This window comes from Diadema antillarum, unplaced genomic scaffold, assembly GCF_040938485.1.
Source record: "Diadema antillarum isolate AM-2024a unplaced genomic scaffold, OU_Dant_1.0 seq00000367_RagTag, whole genome shotgun sequence".
NCBI lineage: Eukaryota > Metazoa > Echinodermata > Echinoidea > Diadematoida > Diadematidae > Diadema > Diadema antillarum.
In genome coordinates this window covers 2,080,972-2,093,457 of record NW_027271368.1, presented here as the reverse complement: position 1 = coordinate 2,093,457, position 12,486 = coordinate 2,080,972, and positions in this window count along the sequence as shown.

The following is a 12,486-nucleotide window of genomic DNA, read 5'->3' as shown; positions in this document are numbered from 1 at the left end:
ATTGTGCAATGGGCACCACGCTCCCCCTGGGGATTAACGGGATCCACACCTCAAATTCTTTCGTATATATAACAAGAGCTTTACGGGTGCTGTTCGCTATTCCGAAGCATCGTTAATCCGAAACACACAAATTCCCTATACCTAGGTATTCGTTAATCCCAAAATGAAGAAGGGTTCGTTAATCCGAACATTTATAGCGTTAATCCGAAGGTTCGTTTTTCCGAAGATTCGTTAATCCGAAAAGGAAATTTGGAAAAACGAACCTTCGGAATAACGAATCTTTGGACTAAAGAGCCTTCCGAATAACGGACCTTCGGAATAACGAGCTGTAACCGTTAATACTATGAGCTGGTACATTGATGACTGTAGTTTTTAAGTTTGTTCATGGTGGATCCAGTGGTGCTCCCCATCATGTGCCCTTGGAGCCCCTCATTCGAAGAGAGAGAGAGGGGGGGAAGGGTCCAAATGATCGAGGGCGAAGATTATGGGGGCAGTTTTTGCATTTAAGCCCTGTTTTTCAACTGCATAATAGTCGATTGTCTCAATACATTCTGCTTAGCAGGTATACCAGTTTGATGGAATGTGCTGATGGACACCATGCCTTCCAAAATTCACAAGCCTTCAAAGCTGCCCCGTCCCCCAAATTTGCAACGTTCTCGGGTAGTATACTGGTTTGCAAGAAAGCATGGAAGGGAAGGTGAACTTGCGATACTCAGAATGAGCGCGAGACCCCAAGGTCTCTTCTTATCTTTATAGAACAGATCCTTGAAATCTACCTGAAATAATGTATGCTTGCACAAAGCGATGAATTATAAATTCAACCAATAATCGAACCTGTACAAATTTATCAGATAAATAAGCTGTTATGTTTAAATTTTGGCCTACTTTCATCACATTGCGCCTGATATCATACCAATCGCTTCCCTGCAAACCCGACAACATTAAACTGGTTGTCTTCAAAGTACTCTTTATGTAAACTATCATTGCCAAAACAAAAACTTTTAAACGAGATATATATATATATATATATATATATATATATAGGTTATTGTACAATTCAAATTCAATTCAATTCAAATTTATTCCGTTTTTCGACAATAAAAAATAACATGGCATACATCACTCTTTCTTCAGTGACAGGAATCATATAAAAGAACAAACAAAGTAAGTTTCACAAAGTAAAGCAGTCCTTATCATACTTACAGTAAAGATACATGGCAATGCCTGAAGTAAATTGAAATAAAGTGGAATATCAACGTACACAAGGCGAAAAACGGAAGGACCCACTAAAAAGACGGAGCTTGTAGAGTGTGGGCCCCTCAGGAGAGTAAGATTCAGTGGATGATATTGGTAGCAATCGGAACAGAACAGAACAAGAATGACGGAAGCAACAACAGCAGGAAATAGTTGTAACAGCAGAAAAAGAAAAAGTAAAGAAAGAAGAAAATAGAAACAAATTAAAACATTCGACAAAGTACAAATAGAAATAGACAAAATGAAAATAAAAATGGAGGCCCACACAGTCAGATAGAAAAGCAAAAAAACACACATAATGACAGCACTAACATATAAACAGACATGAAGCGACAAAGGGACATCGACGAGGCTAGTTAAAAGCAAAAGACAGGCTACGACAGGAAGCAAGACTAGCACAACGGAGGTAACGATACAGGGCTCACACCTGTAAATAAAATGGACTGTCCCAGACCCCTTCACAAATTCGTACCAAAAGATACCAAAATAAATGAAGAAAAAAATGAATTAAAAATCAATGATGTAGTTTGGCAAAAAACTGAATAGCTGTAGATATTGAGTATGAATTCCTCTACAAACTGCATTTTGGTTGGAAGATGAAAGCTTTTCTGATGGAATTTGAGGGGACTATATTTCATTGGGTACGTGTACGGAAAATAGGTGATTTTTTGAGTGACAAGAACTCGTAGTCTGGCTTTGCGGACCCCTGGACAGAATTAGAGCAGAACAACCCACCCTGGCAATCTGATGGATGAAAGGTAATATCTCACTTATTCAGGTTAGTGAAGATGAAACACCTCATTTCTCCCAGCTATTTTACAGAATTTTTTGAAATTTGAATTTTAACACACGTCTCTATGGGGAATTATTTACCCGTGTGATCCTTACATGGGGTTGGACGATAGCAAACAAAATTTAGACAAAAACGGGACAAGACGGAAAGAACTCCCTCGTTATATAAGCGTACAGAGAGCAGATCTCGAAGAAAATCCTAATTAATTTAACCCAAAACTTTATTCACGTACTTGGTGATGGTCATCCAGTGCGAGCGACAATGTAAAGAAACTACGCGGATTATACAAAGGGGGTATCAGCATGAAGAATTTATAAAGCTAATCCGATTCATTACAGATGTTATTGTAAAATTGCAAAAGAACAGATTTTAGTTTCCGTTTAAATGAATACAAAGAGGGAGCTATTTTTATATCGTGGTTTAGAGAATTCCAATAATTTGGACCAGTGTAGGTAAAAGAATTTTTCCCTAAAATTGTTCGGAAAAGAGGTAAGTGGAATTCATTTGACCGTCGAGTGGGGTAGGAGTGAAAATTAATGCTTGGTTTTTTAGGAACATAGAATCAAAAATAGACGGAAGTAAACTGTTGTTAAACATGTACATAAACTGACCTAAGTTGAATAAAAACAACTCATTTATTTTTAGTAACTTGTTAGACGCAAACAGTAAATTTGTATGTGAACGTGTGGGAGAGTGACAAATAAACGGAGGGCCTTTTTCTGCAGTAACAACACTCTATTCAAAAGGGTCTGGCGAGTATTTCCCCACGCTAGAATTCCATAATTCAAATAAGGCAATATTAAAGTGGAGTATAACATAAGTAATGACTTTCGAGGTATATAAAATTTCAATCTATTTAAAATACCTATATTACGTGAAATGATTTTGCAGATATAATCAATATGTGTTTTCCAAGAGAGTTTATTGTCAACAATTATACCAAGAAATTTAAAGGCTGAAACACTTTCTATGTTAAAATCATCTAAAACTATATTAAAATTCAATACATCGACAGTGTTACTGAAAAGCATATATTTTGTTTTTTGAACATTCAATGATAATTTGTTAGCCCTGACCCAATTAGTAACTTTTAACAGTTCAGTATTAACTCTTTGGACTAAAATATCAGCATCTTTGTGAGCAAAGATAACAGTGGTATCATCTGCAAAATGAATAAAAGAAAGTACTTCAGAAACAGAAGAAAAATCATTGATATAAACTATGAACAACAACGGCCCTGAAAGACTACAATCCACCATTATGTTGGATAATATTCTGTGACTTTGAAATTGAAAACATATTGAGGGCATTGACATTGGAGAGTCAACGATGGCCATCCAGCAATGCAGAAGGGCCCGGCAACCCACTGCATTTTCTTGGCCACGATAGTTCATATGAGAGTTCGTAAACATTGTGGAAAACCGGCATCTGATGGTGGGACCCGCAGGCCAGATGATGCGTCAATGGCTACTGGGGAAGAGGAGCGTGTTGCACCGACAAGGCACAGCTGTAAGGACGCGGAATATACTGCCGATAATCCTGTGTATGAAAGGAGCAGCACAAACCTGAGAAAACCTAGAATCATAGGGACATGGAATGTCCAAGGAATGAATGCTGGCAAGATGGAGATCATCACAACCCGAATGGGAGAACAAAGTATCAGTGTGCTTGGTATTTCAGAGACTTGGTGGCTCAACCAACTGAGCCAACTCACCAGGGCGGTGAGTTGGCTCAGTCGGTAGCGCGTCTGCCTCACGATCACGCGGCCCGGGTTCGAACCCGAGTCTGGACTGAGCAATGTTGTGTGTAAACATACCGTCCCCTCTAGCAATTAAGAGGCAAAACACTCTGTCCCTCGGATAGGACATAAAATGGATGTCCCGTGTATGAGAGAGTCACAGCTCATGCACGTAAAAGGTCCCGCTTCATTCATTCATCGCAAAGAGCAGGGTGTCTAACCCGGTGAAGTGGTCCCACCCCACATCCAACTGGACCCCATGGAAGACCAGCTTATTGTAGCTGAATATGGGCTATCCAGCCATCTTCACAGATGGAAAATGAACAACAACAACAACAACAACAACCAAGGTCGCTACACTACCGAAGATGGCTACACAGTTGTGTTTCCTAGCCATATAGTGAAGCTCATCAGCAAGCTGTATGAAGATCAAGAGTCTACAGTACGAACAAGCAGAGGTGACACAGAATGGTTCAAGATTGGTAGAGGTGTCAGACAGGGATGCATACTATCGCCCCAGCTTTTCAATATCTATGCTGAACGGATTATGAGAGATGCCCTGGGAGATTTCCTTGGTGGAGTGACAATAGGTGGCCAACGGGTAACAAATCTCAGGTATGCGGATGACACCACCCTGGTTTGCAACAACAGAAGATAATTGATGGATCTACTCAGAGCAGTAAAAATAGCAAGTGAAGAGAGGGGGCTAATGCTGAATACCAGAAAGACTAAGATCATGGTTGTAGATGGAGAACAGAGTTTTGCAGATGATGTCTTTTCTCTAGATGGTGAACTCATTGGAGAGGTGGAAAGCTTCGAGTTCCTGGGTTCCATCATAAACACCAAAGGGGACTGCTCACAGGAGATTAAACGAAGACTAGCAATGGCCCGGAATGTGGTACAAAGTATGACAAAGCTTTGGAAAAGTAAACTCCCTTCCTCCCTCAAGGTCCGGCTACTAAGATCTACAGCCTTTGCCGTGGCATCATATGGCTCAGAATCCTGGACAATGAAGTCAGCAGACAAGAAGAGACTGGATTCGTTTGAGATGTGGTGCTATCGTAGGATACTGAGGATACCATGGAAAGAAAGAAGAACAAATTCATGGGTGCTAGAGGAGCTTGGAGTGGAAAAGAAACTACGGGCTGACATTGTGGCCAGAAAATTGACATATTTTGGCCATGCCAGCAGACATCACTGCCTTCAGAAAACAATCATCCAGGGAATGGTTGAGGGAAAACGTAAAAGAGGAAGACCTGCAGCAAGCTGGCTTGATGACATCAAACAGGTGACTGGAGCAAGCATTACAGAGGCTACCAGAGCTGCCGCTGACCGCAGACAATGGCGTTCTCTCATCAGAACCACACCTGCATATCTGTATGCTACGTGACTAGAGAGAGAGAGAGACATATTGATATTTCAATATCTCTTTTAAGTTATGTTTAGAGATGTAATGTGTATTTGATTGTTATTACTTATTGTAACCCAGTAATTGATTATTAGCGATTTTTTAATACTGGAGTATACTTCCAAATTTGTTTTTGTTTTTTATGGGGGGAACTTACCATGTTTATTTATACTGTCAGCAATACATCATGTTACAGGGACGTCACCAGCTTTTTTTCAAGGGGGTGCGTTTTGACACTAAATGTAACGAGATTTTTTTGGACAGACATTTGGAATATAGGAAGCTCTCAATCCCTAGACTTTTACTGTTTTTTGAGGGAAACCAAGCTGGGAAAGGGCACCGGCGTAGCTAGGATTTCATCGGGGGGGGGGGGAGGGTTAGTTTGCGAGGGAGCGAGCAAGGGGGGGGGGGAGGGTGTTGAGGTGACTGTTGTCCCCATCCCCCCCACCCCCTCCTCCCACGGTGAGAACTTTTTGCATTTTGATGTTGTAAATGGTGCAATTTGATGCAGGCTTTTTTCGTGTTTTTATCGACTTGAAACGGTCCCACTTGTTTAAGGTAGCAGTACATTTTGATGGAAATTGTTTTTGAACAATGTGCCTATCCCAAACTATATCATTTCAATAAACTTCTTGTATTGATTCTTACACTGATGTCATGAACGCGACCGAGCCCGAGCAAGTGAAGCGAGCGAGGGGGGAGGGTGTGGGACGGGGCCAACCCCCTCCCACGGTTAGAACTGAAATTGCATTTTGATGTTGTAAATGGTGCAATTTGATGCATGTTTTGCTTGTTTTATCGAATTGAAACAGTCCCACTTGTTTTAGGTAGCAGCATATTTGATGTAGATTATTATTGAACAATTTGCCTATAAGATAGTATCTTCCAAATAAACTACCTGTTTTAATATTTACACTGAATATCATGAACGCGGCCAAGCAAGAGCGAGAGGAGTGAGCGAGGGGGAGGATGTGGGAGGGAGTGTCCCCCTCCCACGGTGAGCACTTTTTGCATTTTGATGTTTTAAATGGTGCAATTTGATTCAGGTTTTTTTGCGTGTTTTATCGATTTGAAACAGTCCCACATGTTTAAGATATCAGTACATTTTGAAGTAAATTGTTAATGAACAATTTGCCTATAAATGGTATAATTTAAATAAACTTCTAGTAATAATTCTTACACTGATGTCATGAACGCGACCGAGCCCGAGCAAGCGGAACGAGCAAGGGGGGGGGGGTTGTGGGAGGGGGTTGTCCCCCCTATAAATGGATTATGGAATGACGGTGTGGAAAGACAAATCACTGGCAGCAACATCTGGAGAATGGCATAACGATTACATGCGAGCGAGCTTGAAAATGTTGACATTTTACAGTCCAAAAACTGCCGTTTGTACGCATATGTTTTGCTTTGGTATAATTAAGGTGTGGGGGCGCTCCGGGCGCAACTGCTGGTAATTACTGGCAGCAACATCAGGTGAATGGCATAACGATTAAATGCGAGCGAGCGGAGCGAGCGAGCTTGAAAATTTTTACATTTTACAGTAAAAAAAAAATAACTGCCGTTTGTAGCTATATTTTTTCGCTTTGGAATTTAAGGGGGCGCATCGGGCGCAACTGCCGGCAATTACTGGCAGCAACATTAAGAGAATGGCATCACAATCGTTGGAGTCCCGGAACCACCCCAGGACCAGAGGGAAGATTGCGTTGATGCTGTTGAAGGCTTACTTCGATCCAAGTTCGAGATGGAAACGAAACTGGAACGAGCCCATCGTGATGGTCGTAAGGTTGAAAGCCGTCCAAGGCACATCCTAGTTAGATTTCTCTCATACCGAGAAAAGGTAGATGTGATGCGTCGTGCCCGGGAGGCCTTAAAGGATGAGCGATGACACTCTTTCGTCGTTAACGACCTCACGCAGAGTGACCTGGAGGAAAAACGAAAATGGAGGGATCAAGTCCAAGAAATGTACAAAAAGGGGACCAAACTGAGTTTTTATGCCGGGAAATGGCGCCAACATGGAGGCATTCCCTTCAACTTCAAGTGAGTAGTTAAACATGTTCCCTCATTCACTCCCTGATCATCGAGTGAACATGGTCAGTGGAAATTTATGACATTATTTACTGTTTAACATACAGATTGATTTGTTTGATATATACAGATTGATAGTATTTGTAGTAATCTCTTTATTGAAACCTAATAATGCATCAGTTTCAAACTGCAATTGATACATTCACTTGTGACATTCATATATGCATATACCACGATGTAATTTCGTGATATAAGACCGAAGACTGAAAACAATCGTAATTATTATTTAAATGTGCATGTATATAAGACACCTAACACACCCTACAATTTCACTACGATAAAAAAGCTCAACATGTGTATAGATCATTGTGTATAGTTACCACAATGCTGTAATGACCTTAAATTAGATCGTTCTGCATGATCTGGTCAATTGATGTGATAAACTTTACCTTAATAGACCATGATGTTACTGTAAAGGATGCCATTGTCCTGCCCAATAGGACCCATTTTGTCAAAAGATGCATATTGCTTTTTCTGTTATTGTGGCAGAACTCCCTGTAACTTTTGTAGATTGCTGTATGATTATGCCTGTACTCAATACTGTTAAAAAGCGAGGTATACACTCAAAATTGCCGTATACATTAATTTATTGACCTCCCCAACACAGTATGACGTTGTAATCATGCTGATACATCTGCAATATAATTATAAACACAAACAAATCTTACTGTGTTCACCCGCAATGTACCAATATATACAAATCTTATTGTGTATATTTATATAAATACATTATGCACTTATATCTTGGAATGCCATTAAAATGACATAGCCAAAGAGAGTACAGTATACCAATGAAATACGCCGAAAATCATGTACAACGAACGTTTTATATCATTTATCGCATGTTTGATCACAAATCCACGACGAATTTCTTTATTATATGGAAGTGCTTTCTTTTATCGTTGCTTTGTCTCCCCCCCCCCCCGTGAAACAAATCAAAGTCAAAGGGGCAAAACCAAAATTGACACATTTCTCTTTTTTAAAGAGGTCTTCGTGGATTTACGCCCACCACATCATTCCATTTGGATTTTATGAAATATAATTTTATTATTGTCATATTACTACTTAGAATGCATGAACTTTGTCACAAAGTTTCTCTCCGTTAGTGCACAGTCGTTGGCAGGGGTTAAGCAGCATGACTCAGTAATAGCAACTGAGATATTCTTTTTTCAGCTTGTTATGACCCTTTCGTCCGAATACCGGGCCCTGCCCGCGCCGCTGCATTAATGGAAAGACTTTCTATTTACGTGCATATCTGGTTATACCTAAACTGCACTTACCTTTCAACCTTGATATTGACAATGACATCAGTTGGCCGCATCTTGGTTGGGTTTTTTGTGTGTGTGTGTGTGTGTTTTTTTTTAACTGAACTTCTTCCCCATAGAGCACTATTGATCAGCAGAGTATCATTTATTTCCGCTTCTGACGAATTAAACAACATACCAGCTTATATTTAAATCAGATTCTAAAAATTTCGTATAAGATAAACAAACGGCTGATGTTTTTGACGATCGGGACAAATTCAATTGGTCTGGATTTTCCTAAACTACCAGTAGATAATGTATACAGAATGAATTCTTCTTTTTTTTTTTGTCAAGACAGTGTCCGTGCACAGTTATAAATCACTCAAGAATGTTCCGTTTGCACTCTTGTAAACTTGTGAACCCTTTCATTGTAGTTTGACACAAGAATTTTCCTCCAGATGTACATTCCTCCTTCATGTCTCACCTTCACAAACTATCTCTACGTAAATGCATAGACGTTCGAAGGGGCTTGTCAGCATGACTCTGTAAAACAACCAATCTAATTTTTTACCTTAACTGCTAGAACACCTCGTTCGTATGCTATTATTGGAGTAATTATATTACTGTTATTACCATATAAGCGCCTTGTCTTCTTTTATAATCATTGTTATTTCATATTACGTATACGAATTCCATTTACTTTTGTAGACATAAATTTAGCGAGACTATTTATGATGTAACATTTGTTCTATTGCATAACGTAAAAATGTATCAGTATCATTATTGTTATTATCAACTCACATGCACTGCACACCCCCACACATGCACACACTCACATTTACATTCACGCACAGACATTGCAACGTACTACACAAAAATACATGGCCCCAGAACAACCATTCTCAACTTTCCACTCAAATCCTCATAATGGCTCATAACAACGATCATCCTGACCAGGGTATCATAAGTAATCACAGTAAATATTACACTATTTCGGATTTCAATAATACGTTCAAATGTTCACTTGATTCCACTGCAAGTCATGTTAACAATTCCCGTAGTAATTCCACAAATAGGAATGAGGACACTAATTATAACCCCATTAAAGATTTTAGCTTATTCCACTGGAATGCTAGAAGCTTAAACAAACATTTTGATTCATTTGAACTACTTCTTCTTTCTTTACAAAATTTTCCCTTTTCAATCAGTATAACTGAAACTTGGCTAAGGCACACGTCTCCAAATTTGTTTAGCCTTGATAGATATAAAATATTTCGCTCTGATTGTAAGAGAGGTAGAGGGGGAGGGGTAGCCCTATATATGTATATATATATATATATATATATATAACGAATTGCGAGTAAAAATAAGAACTGATATTGATATTGAAGGTTGTGAAAGCCTGTTTGTGGAAATCATCAATGATAAAATGAAAAATAAGATAATTGGTGTTACATACAGGCCACCAAATCATAAAACATTTTTAGAAAATTTTGATGAATGCCTCAACACGATTACACAAGAAAATAAGGAAATTTATATTATGGGCGACTATAATATTGACATGACGAAAATAGATACTTTAGCGGTAAAATTAAAAACTATTCTTTTTTCATATGCTTTCCATTCCCATATTGATAACCCAACAAGAATATCCCAAACATCTAAAACCTTGTTGGATAATTTTTTTTTCTAATAACTTTTCTGTAAATAAATTCATTAATGGTATCTTATATTATGATATATCTGATCATTTACCGATATTCATTATTCTTCGTTATTCTGAAAACGTCAAAAGTATTTCAAAACCCAGGCCAATAATGTACAGAAAAGAATCAGACAAGAATATTGAATTACTTAATCTTGACTTAGTGAAGGAAGAATGGCAAGAAGTGTATCTTCAAAATAACGCCGATAAAGCTTATGATATTTTTCTAGATAAACTTTTATATTATTATCGAAAAAACATTCCTTTAGTTAAGAAAAAAACACGTAGAAAGAACAAACATCCCTGGATTACAAAGAGAATCATCAATTCAATAAAACCCATGATAAATTGTATAAACTGGCGATTACTACCTACAATACAAAACATTTTACAGATTAAAAAAAAGTATAGAAATATACTCAGTAACTTGATTCGTATTTCTCGTAAAATGTATTATTCCGATAAGTTTGATAATCAAAAGGATAGCGTAAATGGCTTATGGGAAACTATATATGAAATAACAGGTAAAAATAATAAGGAAACATCGTCCGTTTTTTTTATAATGACAACAAAGAACTCACAAACCCTGATGAAATATCTAATGCTTTTAACTCATACTTCGTAAATATTGGCCCCCAATTAGCTTCAAAAATAAAAAACAAACATGTTCATTCAAACTTTACTGAATTTCTTCCACCAAACTGCGACAAATCCCTTTTCTTTACCCCAACAGATGAGGAAGAAATACTGGAGATTGTAAACAGATTAAAGCCAAGTAGATCTAGTGGCCATGATGAAATAAGTGTTTATATACTGAAGAAAATCATCAAACAAATAACCACACCGTTATCTTACATTTTCAATCTTTCACTGTCTTCTGGAATATGCCCAAACTCATTAAAAATTGCGAAAGTAGTTCCAATTTTCAAAAGAAGAGACGACCCTTCTCTTTTAACAAATTATAGACCAATATCGTTATTACCTAGTATTTCTAAAATTCTGGAAAAATTATTCATAAACGCCTGTACATTTTTCTTCATGTAAATGACCTACTTATACCTAATCAGTTTGGATTTGGATAGGGCCATCCACCGATTTAGCTATAATTCAATTGTTAGATAAGATTACTGAATCTTTTGCAAATAAAAAACACTTTATAGGAATTTTCATGGATTTATCAAAGGCTTTTGATACCATAGATCATGATATATCAATTTACAAATTAAAAAGATATGGTATTCGTGGTTTAGCACTTTCTTGGATTATTGATTATTTATCCAACAGAAGGCAATATGTACTATATTTAAGTCGTCTAAATCTCTGAATTCTAATATTGTATGTGGTGTTCCCCAGGGATCAATTCTTGGCCCCCTACTGTTCCTTGTATATATCAATGATATAATAAATATACATCAAAAACTCTTAAATTTATACTTTTTGCGGATGATACTGATATATTTTACTCCCATGAGAACCTCGAAACACTGTTTAATACTCTGAACACGGAAATAGACAAAGTCTCCCAATGGTTTATATGTAATAAATTATCCCTTAATGTCTCTAAAACAAATCTTATGCGTTTCAAACCTACTGCTTCACAGAACATTAACAGCAGTTATGATATTAATATTGAAGGATTATCTTTAACTGAAGTAAGATCTACTAAATTTTTAGGAATCATAATTGACTCGAGTCTAACTTGGAACGATCACATTCATTATATCCACACGTCTGTCTCAAGAACTGTAGGAATTTTATATCGACTGAAAAACTTCATTTCTCAAAATTCCCTGACTATTCTATATAATGCATTGATCTTACCACATATCACATACTGCAATATCGTTTGGGGAAACTATGGCTCAACTAAAATTTATCCAATTCTTACCCTCCAAAAACGTGCTGTACGTTTGATTACCAATTCCCGTTACTTATCCCCATCCAATCCCCTATTTCGTCAACTAAAAACATTGAAAATTGCGGATCTTCACACCTTTCAAACTGCTGTTTTTATGTATAAATATACATTTAATTGTCTTCCAAAAATTTTTGATGGCTTCTTCACTCCAAATTCCACCGTTCATTCATATGCAACACGTCAGTCGTCCGATTACCATCTTGAAAATCCCAGAATCATTTTAGCTCAAAAATCATTAAAACATAATGGACCAGATATTTGGAATTCTTTACCCCCTAATTTAAAACAATGTACGTCGTTGAACATTTTCAAACGAGAACTAAAAAACACCCTCATAA